The sequence below is a fragment of the Nipponia nippon genome, unplaced genomic scaffold (genome assembly GCF_047370975.1).
Source record: "Nipponia nippon isolate SJK-2023a ecotype South Korea unplaced genomic scaffold, ASM4737097v1 scaffold_3, whole genome shotgun sequence".
Taxonomy (NCBI): Eukaryota; Metazoa; Chordata; class Aves; order Pelecaniformes; family Threskiornithidae; genus Nipponia; species Nipponia nippon.
This window is the reverse complement of record NW_028262347.1, coordinates 98,862,250-98,889,344: the sequence shown is the minus strand read 5'-3', so window position 1 is coordinate 98,889,344 and position 27,095 is coordinate 98,862,250.

Genomic DNA, 27,095 nt, shown 5'->3' with positions numbered 1-27,095 from the left:
AGATGCTGCTGTTACGTGAAATTCTCCTCTCTGGTGCCCGGGGAGGCATCGGACAGTTGCTGCCCATCCTGCAGTAGAGGCTACTGGCAGCCCAGGATGCCCAGAGGCTCCTTGGCCACTGCTGCACGTGGGGCAGCGCCAAGAAAAGTTACTTTCTGCTCTGCAGTCCACAGCAAGTGTGGAGCTTTTGCCTGCAACAGAAACACTGTCATGAGTCTTTTTGTAGCTCCTGTTTCTTGGTCCTGTGAATCAGCTCTCCTCAAGACCACAAAAGTCAGCCTGATTTCTTTCTGTGAGATGGAAGTGTCTTGTGACTTGCTGGGCACTGCGAAGTGGATCTAGAAATGCTCTTTGCAGAGGTTATATATACTAATAATTTATATTTTTGACTAATACTTGTTTTTCTTAAGCGGGCATGTGAGACAGGTGTTTTTATTCTGTGACGTGTAACTTTACACATTGAGCTTGTTGCTGCTCTTTGTTTTGCTTATTTGTGAAGCATGAAACCAGAGCATCTACCTGCTGAAGCATGTTCCTGGTCAGCTGCATTAAAGTGTAAAAGGGGCTGATTGAAGTAACCTTTCTATTCCGTGCTCTGGGAAGGAAACTCACGGTATGAAAAAACATACGGTAGGCGTGAAGAATGGCCAAAGGCAGGAAGGGCAGCTGAGCCTGGCTTACACCACTGGCAAACCTTTGGATGTGGTGCTCTGCTGGCTGTGCCTGGCTTTCACTTTGCAACACTTGCTCTCACTGGCTTCCATCACTGTACTAGGATGCTATGTGTTTTACCGAGTATAGGGTGTGATTCATATTTACCATGTTACTGGAGAAGGGGTAGAGATTTGCTTCATTCTTGCAAATACTACTGAAGTAAAATAGGACTCGACAATTTCTGTTGTCTAAAACATGCTGGTGCTTATGCTGAAGATAGTAGAAAGCACATGTGATCCATCAGTTCTAGCATTTTCTTAATTTGTTTCTTATTGAGACGGGGGATTTAACTTTTTTTTTTAAAGAAAAGCCAAGACTGATTTCTTTCAACAAAGTTCATGCAAATACATGTAGGAAGGGTAGGAAAAGTATAAAACACTTTAAATTTGTTCCCACAAAAAATAATTGAAATATTTCAGTCTCTAGAAATTCCATTATCATTTTACTTCTGCAATCGAGTAGCAAGTATATCTTCGAAATGTATCCTTTGTTCTCACTGTTTTTCAATAGTTTTCATGGAGTATGGTTGTATGTTAGTGATGAATATTATAAAAGGAATGGAAAAAAAGATGTGCTTTATTCTGGCAACTAAATATGAGATTTCTACGAATTCATAGTTTGAGTACATTATGGACTTAATTGTTCCTGAATGATATTAAAAAAAAAAAAAAAGCTTTTAATTTAGCTGAGCAATCTGATTTTACTGGGCTGGAGCTGAAAAGCCTTTTACAAAGGTATTCTCCTCATGCTGCTGGATTTAAGCTAATGCTTTGTAGGTGTTGAAGCTGATGACGTGTTTCTAGAGAAGAGGGCTTCAGATAACGAGGTTTTTGCTTCTGATCTTAGGGTGCACAGAGCTAACCTGTACTGAGCGTGTGTGCTGTCAGAGTGGTGAGACATCCAGCTTTGAGTTGGGCTTGCTGAGTCATAGCTCATCACCATCTGAGGCCATTCCTGTCCACTCAGGAAATGCCGTATGCCATTGTTAACCCACAACAGGACATTTTGCCTTTTTCTGTATAGCCAAGTTATAGCTGAAAAATGCTGTGTGGGTTTTTTATTTTGTTTTGCCTCTTTTACTTTCACTAGGGTGAATTGGACACCACACATGAGAACTGTGGTAAACACCTGCTAATTCAGCTAGATGTTGGGTACAACAGAGGATGCTGATATCAGGTAATTCTTCTGATGAAGAATTTATGCTGTAGCAAACTTTTTGATTATCTAGTTCTTTAGCCCCATAAATATATGTAGAAGGGGGAAAGAAAGAGCAAACACTATATGTCGTATGTCTAGCCTGCCAAATTGCAGATCAATAGGAAAGAGAAACTTATAGTCAATTGAATTCTCCATGACAGAGGTCATTGCAGATATCCTACATTTCTTACTTGGCACAGCCTGGTTTCGTGATGTGGCACAGCAGGAACCTGGTCGTTGGATTCTCCTGCCTTTTTTTTTTTCTTTTTTTGAGTTTCAGCAAATGAGGTTAATATATGCTAATACTTAGGGGCAGCTTTCTGAAGATACAATAATTTTTAAATTGTAATTATAGGTAGATACTAAAAATTATAGTCATTGTCTGAAGTTCATAGCTGGGATATTTTCCTTCCATTTTCAAAAGACACCTGAGATTTCCTTTTTGAGCTTATGTTTCAAAACTGATAAAACTCAGAGGGCTTTTTCTTGTTGCAGTATTAATTTCATTTATGAAGAAAGCCAAGATATCAAATATTGACCTGACCTAGAGAAAATATTGACATTAGAACTAGAAACTTTACTGGTTAAGGTGCAGGATGAGAACAGAAATCTCTTACCCAGGGTGCACTGAGAGCTTAGAGGCAGATTGAAGCTAACGTGAAGAGACAGCCTGTCTGGGTTAATACTAGCCAGGGAAAGAATCTGCAAAACCAGAAGGGAAGAGGATGCAGAATGTCTTTCTAAATTTTATTAGGTGGGGATCTAGTCTCCATTTTATAACGGATAGCAATGTGATTGATAGTCTTGTAATAAGTGAGTATTATAGAGGATTAATAATCCTCTCCCCCTTCCAAACTTTAAGCCACCTGTGTTGCTGTAAAAAGGCAAGATACAACCTGTTGCATGTACAATTTGTTATACTTCACTAGTTTCCTTAAATATGCTTGACATTGTGACCAGCGAAGTCCTAGACAATTCTGTGACTTTATTTATTGGACTTGTGGTGTTAAAATGCTTGATGACTTCTAGTTTTTGGTGGTTGTTTTTTTTTTATTTTCAAAAAATGTCACTATTCCAGTTTCTTCTGCAGTACTGACCATTGGATATTTTGTGTTGCTTTGAATTGATCTTAAAAAGGATGTAAGAGGCACCTCGGGTCTATTGAAAAGACTGAATAGGAGGAGATGGTAGTTGCTGCTTGTCATTATTCTTTGTAAAGGATTAAACAGAAAGCAAACAACCTCAGGCATCAGTCATGAGGCTGCTGAAACAGCGTCAGGTGAAGAAGGCTTCATAGCCCAGTGAAAGGGGAAATGCCTGGAAATAGGATGATCTGGATGCTACTCCTTTCTTGGTCAGTATGGCTAGGGCAATCCTGCTTCTTGAATTTCTTTCTTACTTGCTGCCTGCCTGTTCACTTTTTCTCTTCACTGGGCATGCACGTGGCACCCAGCAAACCAGGTCCTGGGTTTTGTATTCTCTTTCCACTTTATCTTTTCAGAGGGACTGAGACATCTACTAAACTGAAAGCAACATAAAATGGCTAACAGTACTATGCGAGTATTGCATTACAAGATCTTTTGGCTACCAATTACTTGTAGTGCAGTAATTATTAAGTAAAACTGATCTGCCTGAGGTCACAAAGCCAGGAATAGAGCACATCTCTCCTGACTCCAGGTCCAGTGACGCAGCTGTTAATTCACGCGATTTCTGCTTGAATTCATTAAAAATCTTCTCCCACAGCTCTGCCTCCCTCAGCAGCCAAAAATTCTCCTTCTAATAGAAGAAAGGAGCTTCCTTTGGGACCATAATTCCCCCCACAGTGAAAGAACTTATCCAGCTGAGAGTATGCGCTACCTTTTGAAGTACTGTTAGCCCTTCCTGACCTGAGAAATGAGAGGGGAACCGAACTCTTATATCTAAGCTTGGAAAGTGCATCTAATGCAGTCAGGGTATGTGTGCTAGACGCTTCTCTTTTCATGTCTGAATGCTGCAGATAATGTGTTTTCAAAGCTCTCTGAGATGAAAACTTGATTTATCATAACCAGGAAGATGCCCACTCCCCCTCCTAAGCCAACTAAACTCTTAAATAGAACTACAGAATAGGAAAATGAGTTGGGTATGGGTTTGGTGGTATTTTTATTTTGTTTGTTTCTATCTTGTTTTTGTGGTGTGGTGGGTTTTTGTTTTGGTTTTTTTGTTTGTTTGTTTGTTTTTTGAATTTTTTTGAGGAGGAGTAGATTTTGAGGACAGCAGGGACAGGGACCATTATGACCTAATCTGCTGCAGAAGTCAGAGATACAGAAATCCTGTGATTTCTTCATTGAGCCTATAATGTGTGGCTGAGCATATTTTTTAGGTAGATATCCATTCTTGATCTATTTAAATTAATCCTATATGAGTAATCCCATTTTCACATGCCAAGTTGTTCCAACTCTTAAATACTAGTTTTAATGCTAATGGCTAAGAAATGGAGATATATGTATGCTCAGAAAAGAGCACACATACTTCACTACAGCCAGGAATGCTTCAAAAAAAATCATTTTGGGGAGTTGGGGCTATTGAGAAGTTGTTTCAGCATACATTGTTATTCACAAAAGATGAATCCTGTATGTTTCTGGATGAAGCTGTACGTATGTTTTAAAAATAGTGGTTTAAGACCTCTTTTTAGTGTAATGTATTAGCTATACAACTATAGAAAAGACTCTGTGTTAGTGTTTTCAATTACATGTAACAAAACTTATAATGGAAATTGGTGTTAGATGTATTCACATATTCAGCTTGACTCTGGATCATCTTAAACCATTTTGGAAACATGACTTAGGTTTTATATTCTGTAGCCTTCTCCAAAGCTTTAATTTCAACAGTGAAAGATGGCCAGTTACATGTAATAAAATCTTATGTGGATGCTGCTTTTTTTTTTTTTCTCTCTCCCTCCTTGGGATCAAATAGTTTGGTGTTGTTTGTTTGGTTTTTTTTAAATGTTCTGTTTTCTATCAGTTCTCGGTATAATGCTTTGAAAAGCTGCTACAGAAACTTAGTGTTATGAGCTAAAACTAAATAAATAACTGGGGCTTTCTGCTGTCAGATTTAAGTCAATATTGCAGTATGGCATATAGACAAACATCACAAGTGCTTGTAGTTGAAAGTGGCCAAGAAGTGGGAGAAGGGAAAGGGGAAAGAAGAGTAAATCCCCTCATTCCTGCAGATGTTCGAGCTATTGGAGACAATAGGACTTTAACAGACTGTTCTTCCCCTCTGTTCCAGGAGCAATGCCAGCACTCGCAGGAACAGGAAACTTGGCAGTTGCAACAGTCTCTCTTTATGACCGCGCTGTGTCTCTTAAACTGTGTCTCACCTACCTCAGAGAGCGGCAGAATGGGGCAGTTTCTCAGAACTGAGAGACTCTGGGTGCCGTAGAAATTGGATTGAGTTAGAGCGATGTGTATTTGTGTGTTTTGCTGCTGCTCCTCCTTAAAGCATTCCCCATTACATCATGTAAAATGTCAATGGTTAGGGATGTAAAAGACTAACTAGAGGTAACTACCAGAAGCTTAAAGCCTATCTTTTCCAGGTGCCTTTAACTCAGAGACTGTGAAATGCATAGAAAATGGCATACAGTTGCCAGTGATACTCATGTCTTTTTTTTTTTTTTTACCTCTTCTTCCCCCACTAGTGTTCCCTTGTTAGTGACAGGTGTGGGGTTTTGATTTTTTTTTTTGTTTTTTAAATTATAATTTCAAATCTCATACCCAATTTTTAAGGGGGTAACAGAGTTCACAGTATGTGATGCGCTCTGCACAGGACCTGTAGAAATCCAGCCCAAATCAGGATCAAGTAAAATTTATATTTCCCTCTGATAGTTATTTAAACTGCCTAGATGAAGGACGCAAACCCATGTTTAGCTTCAAGCATGGGATTTAAATTCAGCATATGCACAAAGCATATGCTGAACTGGAATCGTACAAGAATGGTGCCAGAGTAATTTCTGTTGAACACGTGTGTGTATAAAAGTATATACACTACAAAACTGTCAGTGTATTGATGATTGCAATATAACATGAAGATTGTATGCCGCCTTCCTGGAACAATGTTAGTCAAAGGAGTGGATAAGGGAAAGGATATGCATGTAGGACATTCATAACATTGTTGCACTGACTATAATTTCTGATGATGGACAGATTTCATTTTCTTGTGCATCCTACCTGTACTTTTACCAACTTTTTAAAGACAGCAATGATCAAATTTAACAGTGATATTACCTAGTGAATGGGAAGTCCTGCTCTGGACTTTTAAACACACGTTTTTCTCTATATGTGTGTGTATATGCTGTGTGTGTGAGTATATGCATATATGTGTGCGTATATATATCAGAACATTTTTATATATATATGGCTTTATTTCTATATTAATACTGCTTCACTATTTTTCCTTTAAAATTTGTCTTGTGAAGCAGAATGGCATTTTGATTTTACAAAAGGCTTTTCCTTTAAAAGGTTATCTTCATGTAGACTGTCAAGATATATATTGCTGCCACGTTTTGCTTGTGTGTGACTTGTATATACCTATATAGATACCTATCTATAGATAGATATAGATATATAAAATCAAACAATATCTATATAATTACCTGCAGAGAGAGAGTGCAAGATTTATATAGCAATGTATTGTAGATCTTGTAAATGAAAAGGAGCAAGTGAGATGATCCTGCCTCCAACCATGGCTCTAATCTTTTCATGAAGGGAACTGTCAGTCACTCTGACTCCTCCTGTCTAATTGTGTCGAAGGGTTTGTATCCCATTTAATTTCTGGCAATGAAAGAATGAAAACTGTTAGTTGTTCTATAAATACACACGAATTAAAAAAGAAACAGGCTGACTTAGAAGGATTCCTTTATTCTTTTCTTCTTATTCTCCTTATTCTTCCTTGAAATGTTTAGAGACCCCTATCAATCTGTATTCTGAGGTGTTAAATATCGGACATCAGCAAATACAGAACACTCTAAGCCTCAAAATTGCTCAAAAATAAAATAACCATATGGACAATGTCATTATTCTTATTTTATAGATGAGAAAGGTGTAGTTAAAGGATTATGAATTTTACCAAAGGTTGTAAGAGAATCCTGCCTGAGTTTGGAACTAAATGAAGGTCTTGTGTGTCCTGTTCTAATGTCTTAACTATGAAACCATGTTTACTTTAACTCACTGTTCGCCTACAGGTACAATATATTGTTGTTCAAGTAAGATTATTTTTGCACGTGTATGTGCGTATCTTTTTTAACATTGTATGGTAATAGGTTGGGAAAGGCACATCAGAAAATGTGTGTGTAGGAGGGAGGAAGAGGAGAGAGGCACCTCCGTCTGTTGCAATGAGACAGCCTCTAGGATGATGTGCGTTACTTGGAAAAAGAATCCATTAAGAGCAGCAAGCTTGAAAGCCAAAACAAATGCCAGGATATGTGAAGGATTAGTTGGATGGAGCATCTGTTATTAATACTGAACAGTGCTTTTTGAAAATGAATGTGGAGCATTAGCACAGTGGTGAGAATTAATTTTAATGCTTTTCCATGAAAGAGAGTATGAATGAGATTCATGCTTTTCTTTATTTAGAAGTAATGTTTTCATTTCTTGCTTTATCTGAAGTCTGAATGCAAATTCAGTTCTAAGTGGAGAAGTGACGCCTGGAACGCTAGCTCTTTCTGATCCCCTGGAGGAAAGCACGTCTGGTGCGGCATAGCAGATTACTTCTTTTAGGGGGAGTTAACTACATGCTTGATCAAGGACAGGCAGGCTGGCTAATGCTCCTCTATTGAGTGGTAAGCAATGGAAAATTAGCGAGAAACTGGGGGCACCTTTTGAGGGCTTTATTGATCTGATTTCCCTGCGGAACTGATTTCTCCATGAAAGCAATCTACCTGCTCTCAGGACCCAAGGCATGTACACTGAAGTTTAATTGAGTCTGGCAATCGTGATAAGTACAGATTGTTTTCAGGAGTCTTTCCTAGGTGGCACCAAAGAAAGAATGCACCGTAATCTCCTGCTTGCTTCTCTCTCTCTCATTTTTTGGTTATTACTGCTTTTCTGTAGCAGACTGGGATTTGAAGGATTTAGAGTACTTTTCAAAATCTGCAATAACGATCCATTCCTTTTTTTTGTTAGGACTTATTTGACAGTTGACAGTGACAGTTGTGAATGTCACTGTTTATAGTTAACATTAAAGGTTGAGTACATTTTATGCTGAGGTCTGTGCAGTCTTCCCTTGACTACAAACACAAGTTTGCCAACATAGATCATGCACAGAAAGGTTCAGGCTCTGCTATACGCAGCAGAGATGTTAGCTGCTACAGCCTGTACTCAAATGACACTTTATGCAACTTTATAGCAGCAGCTTTTATGGAAGGATTTTAGACCGCAATGATTAAGCATATTTTATAAGTGTACTGGAGTATATGTTTTATTTATAAATACAAACTGTACTATATATTGAATACACTGTAATACCTCTAGCCTTTATATCTGTTTTGGACACGCAGTGAGGGTGAAAGGATACATCTCAGCAGGAACACCAGAGATGGGCTTCCATTTCTTATTGTGTCCAGAAGCTTGCATGCCTCTCTTCCTCAGCTCTGTTTAGACTGTAAACTGGCACTAAGGAGGAAAGGCGCATTTCTGTGTGCTAATACAGAAGAAGGAGTGACAGGGATTTATGTGGCTTACAACATAAGACTTCTCTGCTAAAAAGATGACTAATAAAAAAAGCATCTTCCTGCTTGACTTTATGCCTTGCATTATTGAAATGCATTTGTAGATCATGTATTTTGCTCAAGTCTCCGGCTGTCCTTCTGTGAAGTGAGTAGCAGTTCGAACTTGTTAACTTGTAAGTGGAAAGGTCACTTCTCTGTTTCTGATTAGATGGCAGGTAAATGGGAAAGATGGATTGTTGGTGTGCGACAGGAAAGACCAAGTAGCACATCTTAGCTGCTCGTAGGCAGGCAGCTGTAAATGCAGAGCTACTGACTAGATTGCCTGGGTTTAGGCATATTGCTTCTGATTCTTGCCACGTGGCAAATTCTTAGTTGTGTTGCAGTCCCTGGCTATATGAACATAAATGAATCTGAGATTTTACTGAAGAACATTAATTCAAACAATTTTAAGTCATGTTGGTATGAATGACTACATAGGAAATGTAATTCTTTTCTTTATAATTTAAAAATTCTTATCTGAAAACAGAAAATGCTGGCCTAAAGGGCTAAATTTAAAGGCTTGTAAACAACTTCTGAGGTTCTGTCTTTCCAATACTTCATTCCAACTGGTATCTGGCAATTGTTCTGCTAATTGAAACTTCAGTGGACAAATTATTTTGCAAAAATCTATCATCATTCATATTGATATTTTCATTTCCAGGAAAAGCAAGGATGGAAAACCTGTGGGGTCTGTACATTTGAATTGGTTAGTTTGTATGGCTAGATGTTGTATGGAAACTTGCTTACTTGTGCTGTCAAATTTTCTGTTGATACCTAACCAATTCTAGAGTACGTAATGTAGCACTAGTTGGCTAGAGTACAGGAACAAACAACATTTTCAAATAAACTAAAGCTGAAATGGGATGAGCTGCAGATTTTTCTCTTCCGTTAATTATTGGGCTTTAATATCAGCCATGTTAGAAAGTACTTCCCCCCCCTCAAGTATCTTAACGTCAATTATTAAATACTAGTGGAATATCTGCAATGATTTTTGATCTTAAAGCTACAGAATCCTTATCCATGAGACAACCTTTGGTAATTTCCGACAAAAGATGGGATAGCTTTGGGCCAATCTCAGCCAGCATCTGCCTGGCGGCGGCTGGTGGTGGTGGTGCTGCTGCTGGGCTCTCCGGCGCGCCGGCAGGGGCCACCATCCGCCTCCGCAAGCAGCGCCGAGCCGGAGGGTAACGCGGGGGTGGGGAAAGCACTTGCTTCCTCGGCTTCCCCGAGTGCACTTCGGAGGAGGACAGTCCCTGGGGGGGGGGGTGGGCTTTCCTCTCCAGTGTGTGGAGGGTGAAGAGCAGAGTGGCAGGAATGTGTTTCTCGGTTTTTCATAGTCACCGGCTGTCTTGTGACAAGGTGCGGTGCTCAGGTTACCCTGGTGCCTGGGGTCCTGAGTTAGGCTTTTGATGAGCCTCGCCCAGAAGTTCAAGAATGGGGTTTTTAAGAATTGGTTCTAAGAAAACAAACCCCTTTTCTCTCATTTCGTATACGTGTGTGCTAAACCTCCCCCCAAAACTGTGGGTGAGTTTTAGGAATCATCCTTGGGAAGAGAGTTTTATCTTCATATGAAGCCATCCGTGCCCAGAGACACCGTTTGCTCATCTGTAACAGCACTACTGACTCTGCTTGGGGATGCTCTCCCTTCCAGCAGCTCTGTGCTCCCAAGATCAGGATTGCCCCACACAACCATGTGGCAGTCTCTCTGATATACCCAGCCACAAATTCAGCGTCAAGTGGCCTCACAGCCAGGGATCCAGTGCATTTGCACACCTGGTTTCACACGACCTTGTAGTCTCTGCAAGTCCTAACACAGCTAGATTAATGGGATAGCGAGCGAAGTTTCTCCATTAATTGTCTGGGTTGTTTCTTATGCGAGTAATTTGGGGATAGTACTTGATAGACTTTACATGGATGTATGTATGAGTGCTCTATCAGTTAAAACCTATTGGCTCAAGTCTAGATATGTGTATTGCACCTACAAATAGATGTTCTTAAGCAAAAGCACTAAAGTTTTCTGGTGTTTTGTAGAGCAGAGGAACATACAGTAGATGAAAACTAGAGAGTGTTTTCTAGCACAATTGTGTTACGCTTGGACCTTTTTTTGAAGGGGAGACTGTAAAACTAGTTTTTTAAAACAAAAGTTGTCACTGATGTTTTCCTGATGTCCCCTTATTGTCCCCCCCACTCTTGGGTTGTTTGGTTTTTTTGACTCTGTTTACAGGGCTTGTTCCTGTAAATCCTTGTGCTTCCACTGACTTCACTAGGGTACTCTGCATGGCAACTTTGCAGAATTGCACCCTTTGTATCTGTTGAATTATAAATGAAGCAAATTGAAAATAGCATTCTTGCTTTTAAGCATTTCTCACACACTAATTTTTCTCTTTGGCTACTTCTTGTGGTTAATTCTGCCACCAATTAAGAAATAAATGCAGGCAGCTACTATCAGATCACTTACACAAAGAAGGACGTAAAAGCTGATTATTTCAGGACACATACAACAATTCAGCTAGTATACTCTTGTTGTATTATATTGCAATGACTAGAACAAAGTTGCTATAAAGACATGTAAAGGAAAGACTTGTTTCCTGTCTCAAAGAACTCTCTATGTAAGTGTGTGTTACTGTCCGAACTTATCCATGTTGTTCTGTTGTCCAGTGTTTATCATCTTGAAATCTTAAGAAGTGTTTTGCTATGAATTCAACTTTTCCTCTTTCTGAATATGCTTGAATAAACTGGGTTTCTCTGCACCTCGGCTTTTGATACATGGGCTTTACAGCCCACATAGATCAGGCAAAATATTTTTAGCACTGTGTCAATTGTGATTGTTGAAGGAGTCAGGATTTGTTACTTGTTAGGTGAATAAGTATTTTGAATCAGCAGGACAATGTACACTTCGAATTAATCTAAGCCAATTTGCTGTTCCCTAACATCATTTTCAAGCAAAAACCTAAAAGCTTCTTTTTAAGTAACACATGGAGAAAGCAGTTAAGTGTGCTTATGCAAGATTTTTGTGAGGCAAACCCACTACTTTCCCAGCTGGGATCTGCTTTCAAAATATAAATTTATCAGAGAGACACAAAAAAGCATTTCTCGTTTGACAGCAGTAGCAAGCAGGGGGTCTCAGACCATTTGCTGGTGAACAAGATTACATATCATAAAGCTGTCATGAGTTGGCACTAATTTGACAGTTTGTTGGCTCAGGAGGCTCCAGCACTGTGAATGCAGGGGATAGAAACGTCTCTGTGATGCCATGAGGTTCACGTGGAGGGCATTGATGAATGGCAGACAAATTGGATTCTTAAGTAAAGTTGTCTTGTGCTGGGGGTGGGGGGAGCATGTTAAACCTGACAAATTTTGGTTGTAAAATGTGTAATGGAAGACAATGGGAGGCTGAAGATTCCTCAAAAGTTGAAATATCTGCATTTTTGTTATTGTGTATCTCTTTGGTGGGCCAATTTTAAATATTTTAACCTTGAATTAGTCTGCATACTCTCTCCCACTATACAGAACTGTTTCCCTTGGAGCCTTTTATATCAGTCAGAACTTATTAGCTATAAGCTAATAATCTTTGGGCAACATGCAGGCTACTTTTTGTGTCTCGGAACAAATGGAGAGAGAGAGAGAGCATGTCTGGGAAAGAAAGTACATGAATAGAGATTAAGGAGACTATTCTGGGGAGAAAGTGAATGGGTAGACAATAAGGGGGATAAATAGTGGGGCAAAAAGAAAGAAATGTTCATGGACAAACCTTTAAAAAACAAAACTTTTTTGGTTAGGACCATGTTTTCAAGGAATATCAGCAGAATATTTCAAAAGCCTTTTTACTGTGTTTTCCTGCCCATTAGTGAAATTATCGCTAAGATATTGGCTAATGTATTTGTTGCACTTTACCTCACATTGCCTCATTCACATTACTCTTGGGCTTATTCTCAGCCTTGCTTGCTAATCCATATGGAATACTAGGAACATTCAACATGAATTTCTCATTTTTTTTCAGGTGCATACAGAACTGTAGTTTCTTTTTGAAAACAAAAAGAAACCCAAACTAGCTCAAAATTATTCTATGGCTTCTGTGTACCTTAACTGAAGTTATTCAGATGATATTGTTGCAGAGAATATTTTCTTTGAATTCCACACACTTGAAATTGGACGCAATATAAGCTTAACATGGCTGGAGATATTTATCAAGCAATGGGGATACGTCAGAGTTTGGTCATTTTTCTTTGTATATATTGACTTTTTTTTTTTTGGTTAGTTGTTCAGCCAGACAAGCAAGAAATGAAACTATCTGTTTTTAAAGAGCTGATATTTGTATTTTTTTTTCTTGCTGTCCTTATGCTGTGCTCTTTTGTACATAATTTGCCTACAACCATTGGGCAAATAAGCAGTCTGTTCTGCATTGTGTCAGCTCTAAATTAAATATTGACCAAATGTGCTGGTTTAACAGCATAAACTTACTCTGAGAACAAGACAAACTCATTTGTACGCTAGAACTCACTCTTGCGTAGATTTAAGGCACCTGTATAAAGTGTAATAACATATGTGGACTTATTTTAGGCACAAGTCTTCCACGTACAACCTAAGCAAAGTTTGGCATGCAATCTTATTCTTAGCAAAGACATATGCTTAGGTATCCGAGTTGTTCCAGTGACCATATCTTGAGAGAATATTTATTTTCATCTCTTAGAGAATTAGATAGAATTATATTGCTGAGGTATTCCAAGGTCAATGATTGTGCTCACTTTCAAACACGGTTAGTGTGAGCAAACTGAATTTCTATAGTAAATCCATATGTTATTTCAAGAGTGGTTATGTAACTGAAGCAAATGGAAAAATTGCTGAGTGACTGGAGTGGTCTAGTGCAAATTCAGGGAAAGTTCACCTCCGATGAAGCTGCTGAATCTTCTTTCCTAGCAGCCTGAATTTGCTTATAAAATCCAGACTGAGGCTTGTAATCCAGACAAGACAAAGGAACCTTAATAAAATGTATTTAATCAGGTTTAGCAGCAAAGTAAATTGCCCAGTTTTATCTGTCCATATCTATACATAACAAAATGGAGACTACCTAGGCTAGTCTAAGGAAACCAAGCCTTGGGTATAGTCATTGGGACCTCTGTATTGTTAGTCTCTGGTAGGAAGATTGCTTTTCAGAGTGTTGGGGAGTTAAATATCTCTACGTAGGTGAAAAGTCTCAGCCTGACACTTGCATCAGAAGGAAACCTTCAGCCCATGCACATGCACGGGGGTTGCCTATGTTCAGCAGGAAAGTTATATGCAGTTGTTATTGATTTCTCTATTGCTTTCAGTGTCTGATGTGCTGCGGAGAGGAACATAAAAAAGGGCAATTGTTTGTGCCTGTTCAGTACCTAAGAGAATCTGCATCCAAGGTGCATTGAGTTGCTACCAAGATTAAGAAATAATGGAAGTTAAAAATCAATATTTTGCTTAATTTAAATTCCCCCAGCTTCCTTGGAATCAACAAAGTGAATGAAGGGACTGCTCTTTCAACAGGAGTCGTTGCTCACTGTAATTTTTCTCATCAGTCTTTGCTGGGTGCTTGGTTTAGACAACCATGAGGTGAAGTTAAGATACACCTATTTAGTAATGCTATAGGCATTAATTTATGATTTGATGTGTGTAATTAATTATTAGAAAAAGGCTAAAATGTAGCCTGTATTTTGAGGCATTTACACTCCTTCCAGAGTAAAGGAACAACACAGAATGAGAACTGACTCTCTTTTCCATTCTCACTAGAGACAGACATACCTAATCTTAAAAACAATCTTGGTTCAAGTGTCTCTAGGTTTAAACTTGAACAACAAAATCTCAAGCCTATAATAATAAAACAGTTCAGGACTATTGTCCTTTCTCTTGGAAGAGAGAGGACCAAAGAAGTTATATAAAGTTTTCCAAGAGAGTCCTGATAAAAACAGGAGATTGGTTTTTAGTCACACTACAGGATGTCTTGGGCCAAAATTATTTCGGTAACAAAAATCACTGGTTATGGGAAGTGAAGTGATAAGTGTAAAATGCTAAAGGCAGGCTGCTGCTTAGTTGCCAACATGCTTATATCTCATTGTTTGTCTATGTTGCAATATAGTTGAGCTCCAAATGGAAAAACACAGTAGTTTCTAGGCGACAGCTTAAGTAAACGTGGCCACATGCTGACAATTGGTCACTTGGTAGTAATAGGATATAAATGATACCCTGTGGAAAATGCCCTATTATTTAGTTAGTTAAATGTTGTGAGCCATAAAAAAAATAAAAGACAGAAAAATCTATTGTAGACAATGCATGGGGAGTGACCTTTCTTTGGAAACAATTAGTGGATAAAAATCCTTTTTACTCCTGAAAGGTGCAGAGCTGGGATCCAGGGGTGCTTGCCACCTTCACAAGCCTGGTTTTGGGCTCTAACTTCTGCAGTACTGCAGATCTGCAACCAGACACTGAAACTGCTTCCAGGTGGAAGCAGTTGTTTTAACACCATCTGTATGGACAAGTATCTGGATCGGGAGCTGAAATAGAACTGTCATAGCTGGGTATGGTGAACTGGTTTCCAAACTGGTAAGAGACTCTTGCCTGGACAGTCCAGCTGGGTACACTTAACTGGGACAAAATGCACAAGAACCTATAAAAGAAGGGGCAGAACAATAGTACTCTGAGGAAATGCCTGAAAGTCACTATACAAGCTCAAATATCCAGTTTTGAAAGCTGTCCCTGTCTTGGGTGTGGGCATACAGGTCACAGCCCCAGTGCCTTTGTGAGAGGAGACACGCAAATTACCGAGAATAAATAAGAGGTAGAGATTCAACAATGCATTGCTTTGGCCCTTCTTTTCCTACTGGGAAAATTTATAGTCCTAACCTTTCCCTGCAAACTTAGAGAAGAGACCTTGGTTTCTCAGCAAGACACACAAAATTCAACAGATGGAGATGGGTGCCTACCGAGCTACTCCATGAAGGGAGTTAGTAAACCAGATAAGCTGCACAAGTGTACACTAAAACTGATTTCCACCCCAGAAGCTGCCCAACCCATTTGGATTTTGTAACTGGGAATCCTTTAGCCAATACTGCAGTGATTTTTTTTTTTTTTAAAAAATTATTATTATTTAATAATTTAATGGTTTTCTTTTGTGAAACAGGAGCGACTAGAGATGTTCACAGTATGTGGGTTACTAGTGTTGTCCTCTTTCTCTCTGTCTGGCTGAGGGCTCAGTCCCCATCCTCACTGGAGCTGTGCCTTGTCTGACGGGACGCTGTTTTGTGTGGAGGTATTATCCATCTCTCCTGTTGAAGTTGGTCCGTTTCCTAGGGATTCAGAAGGGACTCCTGGGATTCAAATAGAGTAAATGGAAAAGGAATGGGGGGAATGTCGTGTGCTGTAGGAGAAAATCTGTATTTGTGGTAACGACTCCTATAAAATCACTTCTAAATATAAAGTATTTGGAAAACAAGAGCTTTTTTTTCTTTGCTGGGTGAGTGCTCTCATCACTAGGATATCCTATAAAAGAATGAATGAGGCATGTCACTGGGGTTGAAGTTGATAGATAAACCTTGCTTTTATTATCGAGTTAAACTTGTTCAGTGTACTATGGGAATGCCTGCTAGACCACCCCCTCAGCTAAAATATGTGGAAGTACTTTGCTTTGTGTGTGTTAACAAGATACAGATGTGAAGCTCTGAATTCCTCAGCCTTCCTCACCTGCCTGACATGGATGTGCAGCAGCCAAGTTCTAGAAGGATGGGGAATTTGAAAAGTCAAAAACTAACATATCAGAGAAATTTAGGCAGTAAGTGAACATGGGTTTCAAGGATTATAATTTTGGCTTAGGCTCCTACATTCCAGTAACTCCAACTTGCAATACAAAAATCCCTCTTGGATCTCGGACTTGATTTGTTTTGTACTTCATTTTTCTGTGCATGAAAAGGACATGAATGATTAAGTAGCATGCAGATTTCCTGGCGGTCACAGCCATGCAAGATGGAAGCTGTGATAAAATTCTTCTGCCAGAATGTTCATGCTTAAATGATGGAAGGGAACAGATTAAAATATCACGTATAATGGAAAAACCCTTGCAAGGCCTTTGATACAATAGGGAAAGGTTGACTTTGTTATGCCATCTACCCCAAACCAAAAATGAAGTCATAGAACAACAGTGGCAACAACACATTATTAAAATAGACTTTGGGCCAACTGGTGACTTGCACCACAGCTTTAAATCATATTTGTAACCTGGTTCCTTTGAATTAAGTTATTGAGTAAAATCTTCACTGGCTCTCAGACGCAGTCAGTGCTTAGAAGGAGCAGGGAATTACGCCATTATTACAAAAAATCCATGGGTGGGGCATCAGGAGGAAGCAATTTTGCTTAATCTGCTGATTATATTCTCATCTACTTCTCAGTAAGTAAACATGCAGCTCACACCCCGCCCCCCTCCCCGCTTTTCCTAGTTAGTCAGCTCTGCTTACATCTGTGCCTGGTGTTATTAAGAGTCTATTATGGATGTTATCTTCTCTTAGGCTGCACAGGATCAAACCTTGAAAGTTCAAGGCGTTCCATCTGCCTTCTATTAATTACCACTTTTATTCCTTATGATTCTGCTTCCTTCTAAGGGAGGTTTTTTTTATATTGCTTCTAAAGGACAATTTCCTATAGTAAGATATGTAAGCATAAGGCGTGTTATTGATCTTTTCATGACCTTTTCTAGTAATAACATGTAAAATGTACTGCTTACCTTCAAAGAACAGAGTGCATCTTCTTGACATCGTGGAAGATTAAATATTGCAGTGTGAAATGTGTAGTTCATTTAAAGGCATGTAAATACTCTTTGTAGCACTTAAGAACTTTAGACAAAGATCTGGGGGGTGGAAAATAAAGGAAACATTGTAAATTTGGGGAAAAAAGAAAAAAGCCATACAACCATAAAAAAAACCCTCCCTAAAAACCCCAAAGCAACCAAAAACTCAACCCCCCCCCCCCCCAACCTCAACCAAGCACTTCCCCCTCCCCTAAAGCCCCTGAAAATATGAATATTTCAAGATTGTTTGGAAGACTTGCATAAAATGAAAAGCCCCAGGAAATAAACTCATGTGTCTGTTCTATAAGACATTGTGCTACATCCCATAATTTATATCAGTTTTAAATAAGTGTGTTTGCCAATAAAATCTAACAGTAATTTATATTAGTAATTAATAATGTTAATAAGTTTAGTAGTGTTACAAATACTGCACTTCTATACAGTGTTCTGCCAAAAAGTACATGCATGTTTTTACTTACTATCCACATCTCTCTCATAAGAACACCAGGCACAGGCAAGGGAAGTGTTTTGCTTGGCGGGCTAATGTCACTCACAGTCTGCTGGGTTGCAGTTCGGCGTGCTCTGTAAAGGCAGCACTAACCTCCCTCCGTTACCTCTCTCCACACCTAATTGTTTCATTTCCTTTACTGATGACTTTCTTGTGCTGAGGTTAAGCAGTGTATAGCATATGGCAAGACAGCTGTGGGCTTACTACAGAATTGGAAGCTGCCTGTGGAAAGCTGAGGGGCATGTCCACACTGTGGCTTTGCTGGTGTGCTCTGTTGTGTATTGATGATGCTCCAGAACTAAGTCAAAACTACTGGGTTGTTGCAGGAGCACTGCATTCATCCTAGAAAACCTGGTATGAATAGCTGAGCACATTCCCCAGCAATTACCATCTGAATTTCCTTGCTTCAGCAGCTATACAGCCAGTCTTTCTGTTTGCGTTTGTTGACTCCAGTCACGCTAGTGTTATAGACACAGCTAGGCAGAAGTGAAGAGTAGACTTAAGTGTTGTAATTCTCCTGCATGTCTGTTCTTCCTTGCTCTTTCTCTAATGGATGAATTCAAAACTTGGAGCAATGAGCCAGCAGGAAGGGTATGCTTCCTTAGGGGCAGGTCTGGACTTTATTTTAGACTTTTCTGTGAAAACTCAAATCTTCACATGCACAGGAAAGGAGGACAGTGCCTTCAGAAGAGGAAACCTCTAGACACAACTTGTATTCTACTGCACTACTTCTAATCACACCCTGCAATGTGTTAAACCCTTAGAAAGCTGAGTATCACCTTACCCTGATTTGCATCTGGTTTCTCTTCAGGCTATTGAACAGCAAAATGCTGAAAACCTTCAGATGATGGAGTATATATCTCAGCCTCAGCACTTTGAGGCTCTAAATCCTCAGCCTCCAGCACTCTGGAAATAAACTAGGGAGAGCTGTCTTGGTGAACAGACCCACTGCACAATAGTTGCTGCTAAAGATATAGATCTAATTAGGACGTAGTCTTAATTAGAATGCATTGGAAAAGTTGACCATATGGTGATAAAGATGGATAAATGGTGAAACCTTCTCGCCTAGTGTAGAAAAGTATGCTTTTATTTAACAATCTTTAGGGATTCCTGGCTGCCAAAGACCTTTTTTGATTAGAAACCTAAGAAAGTACCGCATTTTAAAGCTGAGGACACGCAGTACTTGGGAACACAGTGGCCTATGCCTGACCTGGAGTAGATGTGCTCTGTAACAAAGCAAAGCTGAGGAAATTGTAGAAACCTTTGTTTTTGTTTTGTTTCTAAGAGATGCTGTAACTGGCTGCACTTAATAACACAGGACCTGGAACCAGTCCAGGGAGAATCATGATAAAGCCACCCCCACGCTCCCCATGCACATGTAAGTATTTAAAACAAAAATATTTTAAAGGGACCACCATTTTGGAATACTTATTTTCAGTTCTTTTGCACCTGCTACTCCCCTTCATCTTTCAACATGAATTGTCTCCTTTGGAAAGTCACAGCTTGTGTGTGAGTATATTCATGTTCACGAATGTTGTTTTACTTTTTTTAAAGAAGAAATACCACTGCAGTATGAAACCTTGATTAATGTCAAGATTAATGCCCAGGGATTCCTAGAAATGGTTATTTCTTTTACCTAGTTTAGGATGAGCCCTGTTTTTCTTGGGATGTAGCTATAACTAGTCCAATAAAAAATAATAACCAGAAATATATAGAGAGGAATTACAGTATTTCATATCTGCCACTAGAGAGCTAGAAGCAGCTTCAGACAGACCTACTTTGTCCCAGCAGCTGCCTGCTGGCTATTAGCTTTGAAAATACCCTTGTTACAGAAAATGTGGGTAACTGTCCTGAGACTGAGTTCTTTTACTGCACTCATTAAACTGCTGTAGAAAATGCACTGTGGAGGCTATTAGAGGGGAAACTCCCACCCAGAAGGGTTATGTCAGATCTTCTGCTTGGTCTTCTTGACCTCAAATGACAGAAAAGAGCAATGCAAGTGATACCCAGTGTTTGGGTTTTGTATCATTCTTAGGATCTTTGAATTATAAACATAATTTTTCTGGTTCTAAAGATGATGCTGCATCAGAGCAAGCTTTAGATCATTGCTTAAGTTAGACTCATAGTCTGTGTGTGAAATAACGGTATTTTAATCAGAATAACTTTACAGACAAGTAAAATGAAGGGCTGAAGGTCAGGTGACGTGCCCCATCAGCGTGCTCAGGATCCCCACAGAATGGCTGTGATATAAGCAAAATTGATTACTGAAGAGTTGCAAGCAAGTACTCAGGCACTTGCAGGTGTCTAGTACAATTTGCTTGTCTTCCCCCTGCCCTCTCCCCCCTTTCTTTCAGCATGTTAATTTTTATTAGGTATTTGATACAACTACCGAAAGCAATCATTTCCAATGATTCATGACAGGGTTGGGGAAATTTTATACAAATATCCAATATATGAACACAGTGAAGATAAATATACCAGTAAACTTTATAAAATAGCCTTTAACTGTCCTACTGCATTGCTAATAACACTTTTTTAAAAAGAGAGCAATGTTAATCAACTAATTTGTTCTACTTTTAGACTTACTCGACTAGTAATTAGAATTGTCATTTTCCTTCACTTTGATAGTCTATTTCCCTATGATTCTCCTGGACTAGTACAAGGCTTATCTGTCTTGCTTTTCATTCCCCTAATGACACATTTAATGGAAAAGACAATATAGCCTAAGCATTTATATTTTGAAAAATCATTCTCCGTGTTTATTTTCTCTAAAACAATCACAAACATGACTGAACTACTCGAGTTTCCTTCTGTAATAAATAAAGAAAAATAAATATCTCGCAAAGACTGACTCAAATTAATCTATTCGTAGCTCACTCACTTCATTGACATGACTTCAGGGATGATGATGTCCCTAGAAATCTACATGCGAATTAGGTCATGGAATTTTAGCTAATATATTCTATATAAACTTGTATTAGTTTGTTTGAAATATCTGTATTACTAAAATTATATTATAATTCTTAAATATAGACTAGCATTTAATACGTGTCTATTTAACCACTTCATTACTCATCTTAATGCCAGACATGTTTCTAAAAATCCTTTCTAATGTCATTGCGTAAACTCTAGCCAAGAACAGACAGTACCAGCCTTTTGACTAAAGTCTCTGAGAGTCCTTCAAAGGTTTCTTTTCTCTTGCCAAAAAATGTGGAAAATATATGATGACAATAATTCAAAAACTTCTGTGGTCTAGATAGCTTAGACAAACATTTAATTTGTAATGCAGACAGGCTAGCTGATGCACAATTAATCTTGACTGGGAACATGAGCTGTTGCTTGCATTTTGGCTTTCTGTAAGTGCTTATACACTTCCCTCGTCCCACTTCCTCTACTCTGGATTATGTTCTCACCTTCTAACAGTCTTCACTTGCTTTATACTCACTGATCCCTTTCTTACATATCTGTGAATAAATGGAGAATATGAGTAAGAAAATGTGAGTTTGTGGAGAAGAGGTCTGTACCATGAATGCGTACATACATACCGTGAGGGTAGGCTATCCGTAGCGTGTGGGCATGGATAAATTCCAGATACGACTAGTTGAGTGTGGAATAGTGCAGACTCGTGACCTGACATATAACAATCTGCTTTGAATGATGAAGTTAGTAGGTACTTGATATTTCCAGACTGTGTTGTACATTAGATTGCTTTGAAGGCTTCCTGTTTTCCTGCACGTGCTTAACTGAGTTTAAAGGGCTTCTACTAAGGGGTAAATTCAGTTGTATGATTCACTTTCATTTTTCTTTTGCAAGCTTAAGATACTTGTAACTCAGAAAACAAGCAGATATATAACGATGAGGAGTCCTGTTATTACTCTCTTTGCCAGGCACACAATTCAGAGCTAAATTCTGCCAAGCAAATGGTTTTTACAGGAACATAGGTCCTGTGTTCAGTGGTTTTACTTAGTTTAAAACATATTGTCAATCATAGCTGGCTTGACTGAGTTAAATGTTTTATCCCATCCTTTTCCTTGTACCTCTCTGTTCTTCTCCAGGGCTCCCCTGTGTTTTTCTTATGTGCTGCAGAAGCTGTTTTTTTCTAGGAGAAAACTGAGCTTTAAAACAGGAGACTGCTGCTTCTGGTAATGGAGTTGTAGTTTGTGGAGAGGAGTTGGTTAATGGAAATGATCCATCTCGGCTCCATCAACCTTTCCATTATGAAAACTTTTTATTAAATGCTTGTAATGTTGATTGATAGTAAATATTGGGTCTCTGTTCACTGATTCGATGCAAGGCTGCAGCACAGGATTTCTCCTGCAGCATGCAATTAACAGGAAAACTCAAGCTCCTTTTCAATTATTTTAACCTGTCAGTCTCTGATTCACCACACCAAACTTTGAATTAGATTGCCTCTCTGAAATTTTAGTGAAGATGAAGAAGCTTCTGTCTGAAAAAATTCAGTAGAGCTCTTAAAGTTTACACTTCCTTTTGGTACCACTGATTTTCCTTTTACCCCTGGGGACCAAAGCAAGTGATAGTGCAATGACTTCAACAAGAGAGGTTTCCAGTCCCACCTGAAATTCAAAGCTACTATAAATGCTCTCTGGAAGATGACAGAGCTGATATCAGATGCCAAACAGCCCGGTAGTTCAAGAAAAAGAGAGAGTGCTAAGGAAAACAAGGCAGAGAACACTGTGCTTTAAAAGGGCCCTCAGAAGATTTTAGCCCTTTCCTTATAAAGTTGAGAAACCTGAGAAAGGTCTGTGCTTTTGAATCACGAGTGGTGCACTGACTGTGCAGAGCACGCTGTGGGGTGAGAGGAGAAGTTTTCATGGGTTTTGGAGATGCTAGCGTGCTAATCAACAAATTCTGTAATTTTCCTGTGTTCATTTGAAACAAGGAGAATTGAGTGTAATTCGTATTGAAATTTTAGTTATTCTACTTGCTACTTAACTGTGTGTAGGGGAATAATGACTATCAAGACTGGTGTGGCTGTAGATTTGCCAGATTATTGTTAGGGATTCATTTGCTGACTGAAAATAAAAGAATGAAGCCTTTTTGGGAAAGGGCATGGTTAGACCTGAAAATTCTCACAAAAAAAGGATTGTTTTGAACTTCAGGTTTTTTCAAAACAGTTCTAATAGTTGAAGTATTTTTTTTTTTGCATATTCAATTACTTTTAAATGTGTCTAATTTTATATTCATAAAAAATATTCAGTGGTTCACACTGAATTATTTTAAAACATAAGTTACTCCTAGATATGTTTGAAAAGATTGCATCTAAATGATCCAGAACAATTTTCATTTTTCTTGTATTTTTGTCTCCAATTTTTCAAAATTTAACTTTTCTGATTTGATCATAGGCGTATTCCTCCCCCCCCCCGCCCCCCTTCAGTTTTCATGAGATAGGAATAGTAATTTTCAGCCAACCTACTTTACTTGTTCTTTAATAAGGACAGTGTCTGAAGCCATCTCTGATAGCTGGTCCACCAAAAAAAAAACCATAAGTATGCATATATTGTAAATATGCTCATAAGTATTTATACATGTGCAGTAAGTTAACTAGTAGAGCTTATCATGCAATGAAAGAGATTAATTCCAATAACTAAACTTATGGAAACTATTCACAAATAGCAAATTGGAGTATTATTCAATAACCCAGAGTTGGTTGAAAAACTGAGCTCCTCTCAGGAAAAAATTATTGGACAACATCACAGGCATATAGATCAACTCTCTTATTGGTGAATATTAAGAATTAGAGCTGAATTAATATGTTAAAGAGTTCAAGGCAACCACTCGTTTTCCAAGAGTACTCTGTATGGACTATTGCCCTACTGACCTGTTCGATGGCAGGAGAAATGAGTGATCATTTGCAGTAAAATATGGTGAAAATACCTGCAATCCTGTTCAATTTCACTCGGCCTTCTCGGTAAGACTGTGCTTTCATGCTACATTAATTCTGAACTTAATTGAATGCTGTCATCTGTGTGCCATTTCACTGCAGGGATTTAGCCTGAAAAAAAGAAGAGCTTGAGTTGATGGAGTAAGGGAATGTGTTGGATATTTTCTTCTTAAAATGGAGAAGTATGCTTCTTTAACAGGTATGCCCACAATGCTACCTGATCAGACTCATTGTGAAAGTTGAAGTAAAAGCAAATAAAGTTATCTTTTATTGTTAATTCAGCTATGTCATTAAATTCTCTAAGTATTAACTTGTTATATGTAAAAAGCATTTGAAAGTCACATTTCTCTGAATTTCCAGTTGTATCTCTTTTCATACACTGATTGCAGGAATCAAATTGTCAGTAACAGAATAACACATATATAAAACATGAGCATTTTGGGGCCCGAGTTACTGGTTTTGTTTTGATTTTGTTTTTAATTCTGTGGTTTGCCATTTTCTTTATCGATCCTGAGAACGTTTAACCTGAATATATATGTGTGTCTATACATACATTCTTTCTGAGTGTTGAGAAGGCTTCAGGGTAACTTTAGACAATAGTTCCCAAGACAATGGTTCCTAAAAAATTTTTGTTTGAGAGCTGCTGTGGAGCTTGTTGCAGAAATGGTTCCTGTTGTACCTGGTACACGCAGTCACTTAGGGGCGATCTCTGTTCACATGATGTGATCTGTGAATGCCTGTTTGGGAAGTTGGAAGTGTTTTATTAACTTAGCTTAGCAGGTGCAAATATGTGTAAGCCTGTGAAATGTGGCAGACTGTTGCTTCTGTGCTACTGCAAACTTTAAAGGAGTTACTTAAATCACATTGAAGTCATGGTGAAACTGCCCTTGTGTAATGCAGGAGTGACAGCTATCACCTTGCCTTGCCCTCCTGGAAAAAAGTACCTGCATATACAGCATGTTATAGGGATCAACATATTGATAAATAAGGGGTTTTTGCTGCTGTCTTGTTGTTTGTTTGGTTTTTGTTTTTTTTTTTTTTTTTTAAAAAAAAAAAACAACAAGGAACTTTTGTCAATGATCTCACACTTGCTAGGGCATAGAGATCATTGTCTATGTTAAAAGGGTGTAGTAATTTCCTTTTACAAAATTCATTAAATTCATTGTTACACACATTAGTTAATAAATTGGCAAGTTGTGCTCTCAATACAGATAAGCCCATTAATGTCTTTATATTGTTTTGCTAGAATAGACTGAAATTTAACAATTCATTATTGTTTGTAACTATTTAAAAAGCTGTGCATTTTAACAAATCACTAATGCTAACATGCCTTTTTAAAGATAACTTTTCTTTAAATAAAATTATCCAGTGATGAAGTTTCTGTTGCTTATTTTATAGGATGGATCTCCTAATCATGATTTAAATTTATATCTTGCACATGGGGAGCTATAGAATATTTTCATTGAAGTAGCTATGTTTAATGCACTTACTCTAGTGTATGAGGCTGGAGATTCTGGAAAAGTTTTGTTCTGAACAAGTACAAAATATGCCACCTAATAATATAGGTGTGTTTTCATAGGGAGATTGATTTTTACATATGTATATATTTTTTTTTTTCCAGAGCTGATTGGCTCATTATAACCCCTGTAGTTGAAACGATGTTTTGTTCCTTATAAACATGATCTCTGATGAAGCCATTTACACTGGCCTTTTCTGAGTTGCATTCATTTATTAAGCAGCTATTCTATTGTGAACGCTGTACTTTGTTAAATGTTATGATTTCATGATCGCCTGGATTTTAACTAACCAGTGTTGAAATATTACACCTGGTTAACATTATCTTTTACAACTTACATCAGTAGATGCTTTGTAGGTATACCTGGAAAAGAATGTTTATATGTGATTAAATGCATTCTTCTTTACAGGTCCTATAGTTAAAGTAATAGAGAACAAGCCTGGCAATACAAATATTTTCTAAATGTTGGTGTGGGTTGTTTTTTTTGTTGTTGTTGTTTGTTTGTTTGTTTGTTTGTTTGTTTTAAATTTTACATAGACTTTCTCTTTAGTATTGTATCAATGAAATCTTTTTATATACTTCTAAATGCAATTTACTACTAGTATCATATTTTTTTCCAGAATCTATTTAGGTTTGCACCATCAGTATGCAGTATTTGGTATATCCCATTCTATCTGATTCTCTCCCAGTCTGTGGTTCTCCCTGATACTAGCTGCAAAGTATTTTTTCACTTAGAGTTTGCAGCCCAGACTTTTGGCTGATGGGTGATATTTGTGGTCTTCCTTATGCTAATAAGGAAAGATTTAGTGATCAACCAAGTACAGCATTTGAGGTCAGAATCCTTAGTTTTGTTCCTCTCTGTATTTCTTCAGTTATTTCCAAGCTTGAAATACTTCCCTTTGCTTGAAATAAAACTGTCACTGACGTTATTTCTCAGCTGCCTTCTATGAGGACAGACTCTAACTCCAGACTTGGAACGTGTCACCTTCACTAAAGCAAAGTCCAGCCTGAAATCAATCTCCGTGACAAAAGCAGAGTTTCTGCCTGTGAGTTTCATTTTCTAGTGTGCAAAATCTGCAAAGAGAGTGGCTGAAAATTGGTCATTGTAGAGCGGAGTTTAGTTCCAGAAAGAACAGAATTATTCCTCAGTTTCAATTCCAGCTGGAATTTTCAGCAGAAAAGTAACTGTCCCTCTTACTTACGCAAACAGTATCTCCCAGAATAGGTTCTGCCAGCCCTTTTTAGGGATTGCAAGTTTTATAGGCTTGGAATAGGTAATTTTTCCTTCCATTTGTAACCAGCAGAGCAGAAAATGCTGTAAAGCTATTGAATTAATAAGTTATACAACAGCCTTTGTATGCTGCTTAAACTCTGTTCTCATCCATGGTCACTGAACATTGCCCACTTTCTGATTTCTATACATCCGTGGGACATAAACTTTAATCCAAGATCTTGTGACAGTGAAGACTCATGATACTCTTAAAGAAAACAAAACAACATCCCCCTCCTTTTTTGGAGGAGGGGAGGACATTGAGGATAATTCTGGGTTTGAAGGCATTCTTTCGGAGTCCCAGACTACAAACACCTGTACTGTAATAAAAAGAGTTTAGTGAGTTGAGAAAAAGAACAAATCAGGTTATGCATAGTAGGAGTGCCCAGGGAGGCAATTTCAGGTTTTATTATGAGGCAAAAATAAAATACTTTTTGATGCAAAAA